The sequence below is a fragment of the Tursiops truncatus genome, chromosome 9 (genome assembly GCF_011762595.2).
Source record: "Tursiops truncatus isolate mTurTru1 chromosome 9, mTurTru1.mat.Y, whole genome shotgun sequence".
NCBI classification, from domain to species: domain Eukaryota; kingdom Metazoa; phylum Chordata; class Mammalia; order Artiodactyla; family Delphinidae; genus Tursiops; species Tursiops truncatus.
The window spans coordinates 63,649,652-63,657,278 of NC_047042.1; positions in this window are offsets into that span (position 1 = coordinate 63,649,652).

Genomic DNA, 7,627 nt, shown 5'->3' on the forward strand with positions numbered 1-7,627 from the left:
CACAAACCAAGGAATTGCTGGAAGAGGCAAGGAAGGATTCTCCCTGTAGAGCCTTTGGAGGGAGTGCGGCGCTGATGGCACCTTCATTTCAGACTTCTGGTCTCTAGAACTATGAGAGAATAAATTCCTGTTGTTTTAAGCCATTAAATTTGTTACAGCATCTCTAGAAAATGAATACAAATGCCAACACTTAAAACCAGCATGGAGGTCTCCTTCATTGCTGAATTGTAACTGGTGGAATTTGCACTTTGTTTTCTTGAGAAAGAGCCATGTCAGTGGCATGTTGACAGCACTTCTCACTTCTCGCACTATGTGCAAATGCACCACCTGGAGACCCTGTTGTGAGACAGGCTGTGAGACAGCCACGGGGCTGGGGCCCACAATTCTGCATTTCTAAGATGCTTCCTGTGACACAGATGTTGCTATCTGTGCATCACACTCTGAACCCACAAAAGTCATTCGTATTTGTCCTAATGTGTTCAGTGCTGTATATAGAATGTCATTATTCATGATCTCTGTCCAGTAAACCTAGAATCAATCATTTTGCATAAAGGTCTCTGTGCCTCATCTTCCTCACATATTAAAGGAGGTACTTGGGCTAGTGTTGCTCAAGTTTTTTCCAGCTCGAACTTTCTGTGAGTATGGGATGCTTTCCCCACACAGACAGAAGACTCTGTGGGGTCCCAGTGTCTACCCTGGCCTTCGTACACCAACCTTTACTTTCAGTATTTGGCCTTTCTCCTCATTTTGCCCTATACCAGGGCACAAAATGTCCCAATTCTCTGCAATGTAAAGGAAAGTGATAGAACACTCCTTTGCCCATTGCTGCTGTGGTTTTCTCACTGATCAGCTGACGCCTCGTTCCCCCGCCTTCCATCCCCAGTGAGTTCTGAGCTATGTTCTGAAGAGCTAATTCCCATGAACGAATTGTTGCTGAGCCTCTCTAATATAGCCTCCATTTTCAGGGGACGGTGTGTGTGTGTGTGTGTGTCTGTGTGTGTGTGTGTGTGTGTGTGTGTGTGTGTGTGTGTGTGTGTGTGTGAATAGACCTCACTGACCACGTCCCTGTGGTCAGCTCATGCGCATAACTGAGTGTGAAGTCTGACTGTCCAAAGCCTGCAACTGTGATTTATGTTCCCTTATCACAATCTGGAAAATACCCATTCTCTGTGGGTGTTGCTCTGTGGGCATAAATGTCCACTGCCTTTATCAGGATGTCACTCCCTTAATAAGTGGTTTTTACCAAAAGCACTTTACTCCTAGGATTGACACTGTAGAATTTTGCAAAAATGCTCTATGTGTCCCATAATCCCAGCGGGACAGCCATTTTTAAAAGTCACATTTCAGTTCCTTTGAGTGCTTATTGCCCAAACACACTTCTAGAAGTAAGCACTTAAGAGTTGGCTTTAAAAAAGCCTGATAAGGCAGGAGCTGCTGTTCACTGGCACAGATTCTCCAGCCTATTGAAAATGTGTTTACCTTCATCACAGGAATAGCAGATGTCTCCTTACTGACCTTCACAGGAAAGTTGAGATGGGAGGGTGTCACTGGAAATGGAGTAAGGTAACTGTTAAACATGCCCCCACCCCCCAATTTCTAAAGGAAATATTTACACTGAAGAGTGAATGGTAACCACCTTACGTACTTTCCTTCTATTCCTTTTGCTTGACCTCACTCCCTCCCCGCTCCTCTCTTCCCCTCACTGTTTTGGCCAAACTTGTTTGGTGATAAAAGTAAAGACCCTCACAAGATACCCCATAGCTGTGGGGGTTGATGGTGGGTTGACAGATTCCTGAGCAGGAACCTGTTTGTGGAATCTGGACCAGATGCATATCTAGGCCTGGTGTCCTTTCGTGGTACCTCTGGCTCTGTCTACATAACTGCTCCCTGTGACCTTTGTCTTGCTACATCTTGCTTCACCTTTGACTGCATACTGGAAATTTCTTCCCATGTGTTTGAGTTCAAATTCTTAAGAGAAAGAATCTGATCATAGGAGGATCTTATCTTTGCATGAGGCCACTGCGAGATTGTTGGCCAGCCTCTGATTGGTGCTTCCAGATCATGTGGTCCTGGGTCATGTGACTCGAATTGACCAAATCGGTTGTGGCTCGGGTATCTCAGAACACAAACCATGGTCCAGAGAGCAGAGGACTGGGTGCCAGGCAGATTTTCTGTGAAGAGGGTTTGGGCAGGGCTAGCAACGACCTGGTTTCCAGGGCACATGCTTCCCTTATCTTCCTCTGAAAGGGCTTTAGATATAAAAGGCCAGTGTGGAGACTCAGGGGACTGGGGGGTCACAGCTGTATAGTAAAGTACCAGCACCTCCTGGTTTCAGTCTTCAAAGTCTAGAAGAGGTGACGTCAAAGTCACAGCGAACTGACCTTCTTGAAATAAGTGTGTTCAGGAACCAAAAGTGAGCTAGAGCTCTTGTAGAGGCTGAGCCCAACGTATCAAAACATTGTCAGGGAGAGCAGGCTGCAGAATTGCCAGGAAGTGATGGGTGTGAGAGGGCAGGAAAGGCAAGCTCTCAGCTGTGAATGTGTGATGTGCACTTGGAGGCGAATCGGGCCGAGCCTACCATGCTGCACATCAGGGGTCATGGCACTGTGTTAATTCCATTTGCAGGTCCCCTTTTTAAAAGGCAGAGTTGACCTCCCCAGCTCTAATGGAGAGGAGCAGCCTCGAGATTACAGCCAGAGAGGAGCAGGTTTCCCTGGCACTCAGGAGACTTTGATTGTCTGGGTTGGGCATCCACTTTGTTTCTGCTGGCCTCAGCTCCCTGCTCCATTGCCACCTCCTTCCCACTTTCTGCACTACTCACTGTTACTAAAGATTTCTTATGTTTGAACAGCACAATGTGGCATCAAAAGTGACTTGACTTTTAAAATAATGCAATAAAGCTTCTGGAAGAAAATTAAGAATACCTTCACACCTTCATACCTGGGGATAGGTAAAAGATTTCTTAGTATACAAAAAGCACTAACCATAAAAAAATAAGTAAATTGGGCTTGTCAAAATTAAAAATTTCTGCTCATCAAAAGACACTATCGGGAAAATGAGGGGCTTCCCTTGTGGCACAGTGGTTAAGAATCTGCCTGCCAATGCAGGGGACACGGGTTTGAGCCCTGGTCCAGGAAGATCCCACATGCTGCAGAGCAACTAAGCCCGTGCACCACAACTACTGAGCCTGCGCTCTAGAGCCCATGAGCCACAACTACTGAAGCCCGTGCCACAACTGCTGAAGCCCATGCACCTAGAGCCCATGCTCCACAACAAGAGAAGCCACTGCAATGAGAAGCCCGTGCACCGCAATAAAGAGTAGCCCCCGCTCGCCACTAGAGAAAGCCCGTGCCCAGCAATGAAAACCCAACGCAGCCAAAAATAAATAAATAAAATAAATAATTTTATTTAAAAAAAAGAAAATGAAAAGAAAGACTGAGAGAAATATTTACAATATGTATATCTAACTTGCATCTAGAATATATAAAGCACACCTACAAATCAGTAATAAAAAGATAACCCAATAAAAAATAAGCTAAAGGCTTGAACAGACCCTTTCTAAACGTACAAATGCTCTTTAAACGCATGCAGAGTGCTCAACATTATTACTCAGCAGGAAAATGCAATTTAGAAACCACAAGGTGTTATCACTTCATAGCCACTCAAATAGTTGTAATTAAAAAGGCTGACAGCACCAACAGTGTATCAACTGGACGTGGAAAAATGGAACTCACAGATGTTGCTGATTGTAGGGCAAATGGTATAACCACTTTGGGCAACTGTTTAGCACTTATTTTTTTACTGTTAAGAGTACACCTATCCCATGACCACCATTTCATTTCTAAGTATTTACAGAAAAGAAATGAAAGCAAAAAATAGCATGTTCGTAACAGTTTTATTCTTAACAGCGGGAAACTGAAAACAGCAAACATGTCCACCAGTAGGTTAATGTATAAACAATCTGTGGTATATTCATATAATGGAATATTAGTAACAATAAAAACATTTCTGATATACACAAAAATGTGATTAAATCTAAAAACTCTTGTGGGTGCTAGACACAGCAGACTACTTTCTTTGTGATTCCATTTATATGAATTTCTAAAACTCACAAAAATAATCTATAGTAATAGAAATCAGAGCAATGGTTTTCTTTTGGGAGTGGGGTAAGGAGGTTGATTCCAAAGGCTACTAGGAACTTTCTGGGGTGATGAAAATGTTTTAATATCTTAAGTGGGATGTTGGTTACATGATGTAGAGGATACTGTGGTGCTCTACCCAGATGCCCTCTTTAGGACTGACAGACCCATGCCCTAGCGCTGGGAATATCAGCCAGGATAACCCATATCTGCATTCCTTACTGGGCATTGCCCTTGGCTGCAGAGAACTGCCTTGCCCAATTATCTTCCTTACTCGGAGTGGATGTGACTAATGACTGTCCAATGCAGAGATTCAAAGGCCTGACCCCTTGCCTCACCTTGGGACACTCTAAAGGCCCAATCCTTCTCCAAGCCTCCCCATAGGATTAGCCAAGGCTTCAGTTGCAACAACATTGTGGGTCAGCTCCTCTCTCTTCCTAGCTCTGCCTTGCTTACTCTATCATTTGAGAGTATGTACCAGTAAACATTATGTACCAATTTTCCACTTCAGCATCTGTTTCCAGAAAATGGAACCAAAATGGTCCTAGGAATGGACTCTAAAATAGGATTTGGGGGCTGAATAAGTGGCCAACTGGCTGGCAATGAGAACTCCGTGAAGAGTCCTTAGCATGCTGTATGGTGTGGTTGTTAAAACGTGGACATGGTTGGGCTATCAATGGAAGGGGAAGTGTTAGGTGGTGCACTTAGATGGAATGAAGGAAGTAGTAACCACAAGGATTGTGGGCTTGAGTGGCTGTTACTGAACACGTAGATTCATTAAACAAAGATAATGACTGTCTTATGGTGATTAGCCACCAATTCAAGGCAAACTATGAAGCTCAGAGGACATCCCAGGCAACGTTTAAGGAAACACTAATCTATAGTCAAAACAAAAACAGTGTGAAGGATCAGGTACAGAACTTAATCAAAGAATAGTGGAGCTTCAAAGAAGGTTGATTTCACAGAGTCTGGAACTCTAGTTCAGAAGCAAGGGGACCCTGAGAATTGGGTCTAGGATACCTGAGTAGATGCTACTGAGAATCTTGAACTCTTAAATCACTCTAAACCTGCTGAGCTATAAATGGCCAACCCTTGCTTATTAAAAAAATAGTGCCCTCTCCCTTGCTTGAAGCTTATGCAGAAATCACAAGAGAAATAAGTACCTTACAAGACAATGTTTGTCCCCACTCAGGATCTCCCCCCACCTTACCATACCCCTACTGTCAACAAAACCAGTAATAAGGGTGAGAGCCCAGCACAGCCTGACTGCAAAGGTTCTGGGCCTGCGAAGTTCTGAGAGGGACTATTTGCCAAGTATCTACTACATCAAGGAGCGACAGGATCTAGCTAATAAGTACCACAGATCCCAGAGTACCTGCATGGGTCTGGGCCCTGAGCATGCAGGATCAAGAGAGAGGAACATAAAGCTGGATAAAGGAGCATCTATTGATATGAGAAACTCTCTAGTGATCTAGAATTTAACACCATGACAGAGTTCCTGGAGATGGGGCTAATATGCTGCAAGAATGGCTATTAGAAGCTTGAGAAAAGTGATGGCCCTCCACTAAGTGAAGCAGAAATGGCAGAACTGCCATGGCAAACAAGAAGGAAGGAATCAAAAGGCTCTGAGAAGTGGGCATGCTAGAACAGATATTTCATAAGGCCAGAAAACCCATCAACTGGCCAAGTTTTGCAGGAGGGCCCAGAGAATGTGCTAGTGAGCGTGCACTAGAATTATTTAGCAGCTCACTGGTGGCTGTCTTCATAAACCAGGGCTGCTGGCAGGAGATGCCACTACAGAACTGGGATTCTGATAGCACTAGGTATGATAGAGACCTGAAATAATGGATGCCAGGTGGGCACAATTACTACAACAAGCAGCAAGGTCAGAGCAGAAACCTGACCGAGGAGGATGGACCAACAGAGAGATGGAGATGGTTGATAGAATACATTGTTCCTTAGGCTAAGAAGGTTGGGCAATCAACAAAAACATTGCTTAATATGCACAACCAAAGAAATTGAGGATGAATGGTCAGGAGCCTGTGGACAGCAGCCACAGAAAAATTCAGGATTCCTGACTGTTCTCAGACTTCTAACCCACTGACTGAAGTACAAATCAGGTCACCAGGAGGAGCAACTTTGCAAGCCCACAGCATGTATACTCAGTAGCAATTCCCCCAGTCCTTCCCTATGGCCATTTATTCAGATAACCATGCATTGAGCAAAGGGGAATATTTACACACTTTTCAGGAATTGTTGGACACCCTAGAGTCTTGACTCAGGAGTTGACATTGATGCCCAAGGGCTCAAAAGCAACTACAGCTCACCTGTTAGAATTGGGGCATATAGTGGCCAGGTAATAATTAAAGCCCTGAACCTAGTCCAGCTAACACTGGGCTTCTTGGGCCTACAAAACCACCATTATTATTTCCCTAGTCCCTGACTGTGTAATTGGAATTATCATTCTTAGTAGTTGGCATAACTCTTGCTCCTGGGTGTAGCCACCCAAACTTCACTTCCCAACTTGGATCTTTGTTGTTCCATGAAAACCAGCTTGGATTCAAACCCATTGACTATTCCCAGCCTTAGCTGTTTTGAGTAACTGCTCAACCCATCTGGCTGTGGACCTGAGACCCTAACCCTGACCCTCGCCCACCCAGCTGGACGCAGCTGCCCCTAGGGGAGACTGTACACTCTTCAGCCCAATAGTACAACCTTCCTATTCAAAGACAACCCACACCTAGCATACATATCTTTTGTCTTTGCTTAAAGAGATACTAGAATATGAGAAATGATATTGTACCCAAGGGTTAAGGCTGAAAACATAGAGGAAATAGTTCCCGGGACCTACCAATGCGAATGGAAACCAAACAAATACATTCTATGTAATACACCAATAAAAAGCAGGAATGCACAGTTATTCGAAGATGGACTAGATAGTAGATTCGCATGTTATTACTACTAGCAATAAATAATATTAGCTACAATTCATTGAGCAACTACTATGTATCAAGAATGTTCACCTTTACTCTCTCATTTAATCCTAATGACAGCCCTGTGAAGTGAATGGCATGCCCATTTCATAGAGAAGGAAACCAAGGCTCAGAGATCTGAGATGAATGATCCAACGTCATGAATCTTTTGAGAGGGGGAGTCAGAATTCCAGCCTAGTCTGCTGACTGTGGAACCAGTACTGTTTCTGTCACCCCAAATCGTATCCTGGTTGCAAAGATTTGTGGCCCAAGCACCTTGGAGAAATCACTTGGCTCCCAGCTAGTGGACTTAAGAAAATATGCTTTTTCTTTCATGTTTTTGAAGACAAAATCAGTCATAAAGGGCGTTTTTTTTTTTTTTTTTTTTTTTTGCGGTACGCGGGCCCCTCACTGTTGTGGCCTCTCCCGTTGTGGAGCACAGGGTCTGGACGCACAGGCTCAGCGGCCATGGCTCACGGGCCCAGCCGCTCTGCGGCATGTGGGATCTTCCCGGAC